The sequence below is a fragment of the Aphelocoma coerulescens genome, chromosome 3 (genome assembly GCF_041296385.1).
Source record: "Aphelocoma coerulescens isolate FSJ_1873_10779 chromosome 3, UR_Acoe_1.0, whole genome shotgun sequence".
NCBI classification, from domain to species: domain Eukaryota; kingdom Metazoa; phylum Chordata; class Aves; order Passeriformes; family Corvidae; genus Aphelocoma; species Aphelocoma coerulescens.
Genome location: NC_091016.1, coordinates 116,879,556 through 116,887,862, shown reverse-complemented (window position 1 = coordinate 116,887,862; position 8,307 = coordinate 116,879,556). Strand labels below are relative to the sequence as shown.

The following is an 8,307-nucleotide window of genomic DNA, read 5'->3' as shown; positions in this document are numbered from 1 at the left end:
CAACAGAGGGAGGGAAAGCCTACATGAGACCCTCAGAACATACAATCTATGACTGTTTCTCTCTCATTTCTGTCTTAGGGCTGCATTTTTGGGCTTGCTAAATCCTGTCATGTCTGCTTCTACAACTACACAGTAGAGAAACTCATCTTTCAGTGGGTACTTTAAGTTTCTATGGGGTTTTTTGACACAAATCTAGAAACCATGTTTCATGTAAAAAAGAAAAACAAAATAAAAGTTAGCATCATGACTTTTTTCACTGTATATTTCAATGTTTACCTTTTTATTCTTCTTTATTTGACATCATTATTTGGACAAATTAAAGGGGTTTGTTCAGGAAAAGTTCATACACTCAGAATCCTTACTTCAGTGATTCAGAAAGCTTTCTTAACAAATCTTCAGCTTTGGGACTTTCACATGCTTCAAGAACCTTTCTTCAATCTGTGCAGGTTTGCTGAACTGAAATTACTTGCTGAGGGCCATGATCCAATTCCTGTTGAAGTCAATGGAAGTCATTCCAATTATTTCAATGGAGCAGGATCCAGTCCATAAGTCATTGACTGCTTGAAGTTGTTCTGCAAATGCTGAATCTCTCTTAATGTAAAAACCACATTCAGTAGTGAGGAACAGGCTGAGGGAGTACAGAGTGTATGTACACAGCACTTAATTAAACACATCATCCTATACTGCCATAAAGCATTTCCCACACTAAGTGTTGTTCACATCTCATAGGGGATTTAGGTTTTTGAAAACCCCCACAAAATGTCCCAGCTGTTCTATAGACTATATCTTATAGACTATATCTGTGTGTAGGAAGGGTAATTAACCTAAAGAATGTTATATTTCACTGCCAAATGCTAAATGTCAGTATTATAAATTTTTTAATGTAAACAACACATTTAGAAGCAGTAGGAGAGATAGAGATATTTTTTTAAAAGGTATTTCACTAAGGGACTCGATGGCCCAGGCAACTGTCACAAGATACCTTAAAGTCATCTTTTCCAATTCTATAGTGTCTAACAAATCAGTAGGATCTCGCTGTGAAGGGAGGTACTTGAGGATTTAATGTGGTAGGTCTGACTGCACACAGAAGTAGTTCGCTCTTCTCCTAGTCACACACTATTATTCATAAAGAGCCTATTTCCTTGGTGAATGTTACATTCTTGAAATGGTTGAAACATGGAATTTCTGTCCAGGGAGATTTTCTTTCTTTTTTTTTTTTAATGTATCATATTTTATAATGAAAATAATAATATTTTGTAGTCTTAAGTAGTTTTCTACTTTTTTGTGTGGTGTTTGAGTTTTGGTTTTTTATTTGTTTGGAGTTTTTTGCTTTTTTTTTTAATCTATTTATTTGCTTGTTTAAAATAGAAGCAGCCTTCCATGGCATTGCTCTCAAAAATCAACCTTTAACTTACATTTTTCAGCTATTCCCAGTCTCTCTCTTGTTCCAAAAATGTTAACTGATCTTTCACAGCTTGTGAAAGGTTTTGGCAAGTTAAATAGATTTGAGTATTTCAGAGTCAGGGAACACTCTGGCTATAGGAAATCCACACCTCAAATAGAGCTACTTCAGACTCCAGACATCACAACGCAGAGGCAGAAGAGTAACTCAGGAACCTCTGCTCCAGGAAAAGCACTTGGGGCTTGAATGCTCCTGACTCTGCAAAAGCCTGAGGGGAATCCATTAACACAAATTTGGTGAACCTCTCCCAGACATGTGGATTCTGAAGTCTATTATTCAACAAGAGCTAAACTGGGTCTTTTAGACTGGGAAATCACTTCTCTGTAAATGAAATTACTTGGAAATGCTTTTCACTGAGAAAATGTCCAGGTTACTCTGATGTTTACCCTGTCCTATTATGTGGTCTTTGCTAACTTCATAGGATTAAAGAACATAAACTTCTGTGACCACCAAAAATAGCTTTTGACCTTAGACTGACCTTACCTTTTTTCCCAGTATCAGACCTTATCAGAATTCAACGATGGAAGTGCAGATGGCTTTTCTGAACAGATCCTTCCTTCTAACTGAGCAATTCTGACTTCTTGTCCAGTATCTCAGAGTGCTTTACCTAGAGGGCAAAGAACTCTGGGCAGAAAAAGATAACCAAGATGTGAGGGGAAGAATAAAAGGAAGAAAGAAAGATAAGCATGGAAGAATAATCAAGGTTCTGAAATACTGGATCTGTCCATAATGGTAACAGCATATATACAGGAGAAATTTCAACCTCATTTGGAAATCTCTGATTGAAAATTGGTATTCTTTTCTAAGTCTGATACTTCGATTAAATCCTCTGTTTTCTGATTTTGAACTCTTCAAGCCAAAAAAGAACAGAAAAACACCCACTATGATGGGGACTGACTATGGCCCACTGCACTCCACATATATTTTGCCAGTGATTCTTACAGGAGAGGATTTTTACAGGAGAGGTTTTGGTCTTATGTTACTTGTTCTGTTGTTTCATGCCATTTTTGAGAAGCAGTCTTAAGCCACAAGTCATCAGAATTTCCCTTCAGCAGCATAACAGCACAAGCAATAATCCTTGGTTGGCAGTGATCTCTTTAAAAGGAGGGGACAGTCAAAGGCTTGGGTCTGCATTTTGCATTTCTTTCTTTATTTTACTTCATTTATTAAAATTCTCACTCTAGTCAGGATTTTGAAAATGAGAATCCTGGTTACTGACAACACATTCAATTATTACTGACTTTTTCATGGAAAAAATGCAGGTCTATTGTTTTGTATTTATTCATCTGGAGAAAAACCTTTTCTCAGCATCATGACAATTATTTATGAGTTGAAAATTACTAAGTAGTTCATCTCATTTTTCCAGCTGTCGGTTTTCTTCACTGTCTTTTTCTCCCTGCAGAAAGTGTCCAATATGGCTTCCAGTTTTTTTCCTTAAGACCAAGTATAGAAGAAATTACTAAAAATCCTTTATCCAAGTCTGAAAATTTCTGAAACTGTTGACACAAATTTATCTCAGTTTCTTGCCCCTATTACAGAATTTTCACATGAAAGATGCTATAAAACAAATTTCATGCTGATACTACTGTGTGTCTATAACTTGCAGCATTTTAAAATTATTTGTTAAGGTTTTAAACAGATATTCCTGAAATTAGATGTTTTGATTACAGAGACAATAGAATACACCATAATTTAAAGATAGAGCTTTCCAGATTTATTAATTGCAAAACACTGACAGGAAAAACTTTATATTTAAAATGAGTTTTAAAATATGGTACAAAAAAATGAGTAATGAACTTCAACTCTCTCATTTAAATATTTGTTGAATATCTATGAAAAGGATCTTTAATTCTGAATAATGCCTTCCAAGTGAAATTTGCCCACTGAGAGCTAAGCAATTTATATACAATGATAAAACCTTTTGGTCCTACCTAGAATGTTACACTGCAAATATTCCAATTGGCAAAATTTCTTGCCTAAGTTCTCATTATTTACTTACTGATAATACAGGAGCAAACATTTACAATAAAGAAAAGCCTGATTTTTTTTTTTTTTTTGCAAAAGCCATTCTTTGTACAAGACATCAGGAAAAATAAGGAAAAACCTAACTGATCCATGCTCCTCTGGGAAATGTGAGAATGAAAAGTATTCATCAGTATACCCACATATTTGATGTTCACATGCATTTTCTGATGGTCCTATCAAAATGTAGCTCCTGGTGTAGGAACATAAAAGTTTGTCTAGCCACAGAGTAGTAATCATCTTTTCTATAATTAATGACAACTACCTTCAAAATTCCCTCCTTGTTTAAGAAAATGATAACACATTTTGGGACAGAATCAGTTCCTTTTTTAGTATCATATCTATTATCTGGCATATCTATTTTACTGCATAAAAAATACCAATGGGATTGCACATTTCTGATCCCATTAATGATCGGTGGTTATCTCTGGAAATCACTCAGGAGTTGTTCACAGAGGATTTCTATTTCATTTTCATGGTTGATGGGAAGACTTGGTTACCCCCAGCATACATCACAGACATTGCCGAGAGGCAGCATACACCTACGGATATGGTATATTGTCCTCTATGGAAGTAAATAAGTAAGAGACTTTGAAAGGTATGGTGTAGAAATAATGTTATGTTCTATAAACTTTTGATGAGACTTTGAGCCCATAATTGTAGTCCTGTTTTGTTTGTTTGTTTGTTTGTTTTCCTAAAATAATCCCTTATGAAATATGACAAAGGGGATTTTTTTTCTTCAAGTTAGATAAATTAGCTACTTCTAAGTACATGTGTAACTTCGCTCTTGTAAGGGAAACATCTGTAAGTTTTCTTAGGCTTAAGTTATCATAAAAAACAATTAAAAGCAAAGAGAATAAGTATTAATACATTTTTCTCCTGAGAGTGACCCATTTATCAAACTGAGTTATCCCAGATACATAGGTCACTGTGAAACACCTTCTCATTTTATTTCCCTTGTATATACTAAATTTTCTTTTCATCATAAGTAGACTTAATAATAACAAACTTATGCACCTACTTAAATGCTTTACAAGTGTGAGGACCGCTTCACTCCCTCTTTAACCTGAAAGTAATTCAGGCAAAACTGAAATACTTAGAGAAAGAAAAGCTGGAATCAACAGGGTTCTTTTCTTTCACACTGTATAAATTTATGCTGAAACATGGGCAATGACATTTCATTCTTAGCTGTTGCCACACAATACTGTATAGCAGATCACATGCAGCAATTAAAAATGTTTTGAAACTGCAACTCCTACTCCATAAATTACCACAGTCTTTTGTTAAAGAACAACTGAGTCAACTTCCTGTTTGCACTTAAACTATTCACAGCTTCAGCTGATGTCCTGCAGTGTCTTTTCCAAAGGTCACACCACAGTTTCCGATTCACACATTTGATTAAAAATATAAGAATCACAGTGTCCTGGGAAATGATCTGCAGTAAAAATAGATCAAACTACCTGCTGTTTCCAGAATAAACCAAGTTCCTGTTTCTTTTCCCCTTTCAGTTAGCATTGCAAAGAGAGGCATGTCTTCAGAAATCAAACTGCTAAACTAGGGAATTAAAAGTGAGATATTTGCTTTATTATTTTTATTTTTTTTAGAGGACAGCTTCTGTAACTGATAAAAATGTGCTTGGTTTAAAATATGATTAAGGAAAACCAAGGGACAGAAAACTAAGAGTACTTGGATTTTAGGAGGACCAAGACCTCCTTTCATTCTTCTTCAACTGCTGCAACACACTTTTGCACAATTGCCTTCAGACCATATTGCCATAACTTTCCTTACACTGACAAATGTCCTCCCTGAAGTCCTATTTGCATTTAATGAAGTTATTATGGAAGAGACGATGCAGACCACACTGTCTTTTCTTTGTCTCAAGTTCCTGTCCCTCAGTATGTGTGGTGGGATAATTAAATGTCTATTCCTTTTATCAGTAGTCATAATACTTTGGTGTCCAAGAACCAGAAATTTTGAAACAGCATTTGCAGCACATGGTGCAAAATCCTGGCCCAAGTGAATGGACTACAGGAAGAAATGCCATGGTGAAATAGATCTCTGTCAAATTACAAATGCCTTTGAGAATTCCTTTTCATTTTCAATGTGTGTACTTCATTTTATGTCATTAGCTCAATCCACCTATTCTCATCTAATATAAAGCAAGGTTATTATGTTGTCCAAAAGAGATATTCACACCAAATCAGATGACGAATTTTAAACTTGAGCCTTATTCTTTACTTTCAGCTTCTCCCTGCATTGTCCTGGGAGACATTAAATCAGAACCTTCTAAGGAGGAGTTCTCCAACTGGGAGAGCGAGCATGTGGGGTTAGACTGTATTTTCACTGACCTGGGGAATGGTTCCATGTATCCAAATCTTCTGCTTCCCAGAAGAAGATTTGGATACAGAAGAATTGGAAAATCCTGACTAGACTTTACCCAAACCTTGTAGTTACACAAAGTAAAACATGGAATGTGGTGTTGAGACAATTTGTAACAGACTGGTGAGCATTTTGAGTGGGAATGGGCCAAGTTTTAAAAGCAGATTTAACACATGTTCTTTCAAATGTAAATTGGATTAAAAACTGTTCCATTTTACTTACTCTACTGTGAAATGACATTCTGGTTTATTAGCAATGCAGGTCCTGACTAAATTTTAGCATGATTTTTATCCTACGAGTGACTCTGTGGGGAACTTTACATTTCTTTGATGATTTTCATTATAGCTTTAGCTATATTTAAACTGAATTTTCATGTACATAGAACATCACATTCTTTTAAGCACCAAGATATCAGGACAGGCAGAAATAGTTCTATGTGAGCTCTTGGTGTGACTATAGGCTTGGAGCATTGGAAAAGAAAATAGATCCATGTACAGGTAAACAAGTAGTGGCATAGATCTAGTCAACCCTGCTTTTGGAAACATACTACTGTCAATTTCTCCTTCCAGTGATAATTTGTCCCCTTCAGTTACACATATCAGTCCTGCTAGGAGATCTGTCAGCACGGAACTCCACAAAATCTCCTTCATCGGACCTCCTTTTATGTGAGTTGGAGCTGAAACACACATTTTCATAATGAATATTGTCGAGCTGATGGACGAGACATTAACACAATCATTTACATGGGTACTCAGGGAAGCAAATGTAGTGATTTACTCTAATGGTTCCATTACAGTGCTGAACATTGGCAAAGTATGCACTGTTCATTTCAGAATCTTTGCTTCAGAAGAAAAATAACTTTGACTATTGATATTCTAGCCTAAATAACTGTTCTTAGAAGTTATTCTTCTAAAAGTACTTTTTTCATTCCCATTAAATATATTTTCTTTGGGCAACATAAAATCTCAAATTGCAATATTGGAAAAAAGAAGCCTTGCAAGCCTCTACTTTTATATTCCCACAACTTAAAAACAGCCACAGCAATCTTTTTTGTCACTATATTTTCTGAAACTATACTGTATAACAACACTACATCGTTTTGATAGCTCACAATTGCAAGTATGCTTTCCTGATCCAATTTCAGCTTGATATTTCTGCAATAGATCATATCACAAAAGCGTTATAGTCAGAGCAAAGACTTAGCATAATTCCTATATTTAGGGTTCTGTCAACAGATGTTGAAAATACAAAGAAACTATTTTGAAAATAGAAGTCATGGCAAAGTGGACATTTGTCTATCAAGCCTGAAAATGTGTCTGGCTACCTGGCTTGCCAGCAATTGCATATATTACTGTCCTTGGACTGTAGCTGTAAATGCACCAGCATACAGTGAAGCTGCCCAGAGAAATAAATCACTCTGAAAGTAACCTACTTCTTTCTTTCAAATTACCATTAATATCATTTTGCTTTTGCAAAATTAATGCACCTTAGCAGACAAAGATACAGTGAAACCAACTGTCTTGTCTGTGCTCCAGCTTTCAGTCATGTTACTGTCTTTTTCTGCATTACTTATGTATGTATATGTTTCTAAGCAAATTTGGAGCTCAGATGTACAGTACAGAAGACAGGGCAGATACAGATGAAGCAGCAGTAGCGAAGTAGCTTTCCTAATATTTTCTTTCTAAGATAAAGGGAAACTTCTCTGATTAAGACAATGTCTCTGTCTCCCCAAGGAAAACTAAAGATAATGGGATTTATTTTTTCTTTTCCTGAGAAAGAACAAAAAAAGACTAAATCATGTGGAAACCACCATCCCAGACCTTCATGTATTCAGTGGTTCTTTAATGAATAGCAGGTGAGTTTTCTGACAGATCTGGTTCCTCTTGTCCCAGTACTGCCACTGTGCACTCCTAGGGCACAGAGACTTGTTGCAGAAGGGTCAGGGCTCTGCCTCTGGGAAAGTCTCTTTTGTCAAGTAAAGCTCCACATTTGCCAGCACCTTCACTCTGAAGAGCCATCACAGAAACAAACATTTTGTGGCCCTGTTTCCCACTTTAATGCCACTGTAACTTTGAGCACTTTTCAGTTTTTTTCAACTCTGCCTGCTCACTTACTTGAAGTGAAAAAACTATTTACATGGGCAGACCCCTGCCTGGGGTCTAGGTCAACAGGTCCAGCAGTGAGGCATTACCTGCACTGTCACAGAGCTCTGTCTGTCTCAAAAGTTCACAGACCTAGGGCTGGAATTCATGGAGTTTTATGGGTTTTCAGCTCTACTGAAGAGTTCCAAAACTTCCAGAATGCTTTTTGTGAAACCAGGACTTGAGGGCAAAATACCTGGAACAAGCTCCCATGATGGGATTCAGCTGAGCAAGAACAGAGTAAGAATTCAGTTCAGGGTTAAGGACACCTAAATGAAGGTGCCTAGAGGGACACCTGGGGCC

General features: G+C 36.2%; 1 long non-coding RNA gene across 1 annotated transcript in view; it reads right to left on the bottom strand.

Annotated features, from left to right (window-relative positions):
* Positions 1 to 244: 244 nt before the first annotated feature.
* The window catches only part of LOC138107420 (uncharacterized), a 79,790-nt gene continuing 71,727 nt past the window's right edge, over positions 245 to 8,307 (bottom strand). The window contains exons 3-4 of the long non-coding RNA XR_011149510.1: positions 1,946 to 2,086; positions 245 to 490 (exon numbers count right to left, since the gene is read on the bottom strand). This is a non-coding gene — a long non-coding RNA (uncharacterized lncRNA). The remainder of the gene's footprint in view (positions 491 to 1,945; positions 2,087 to 8,307) is intronic.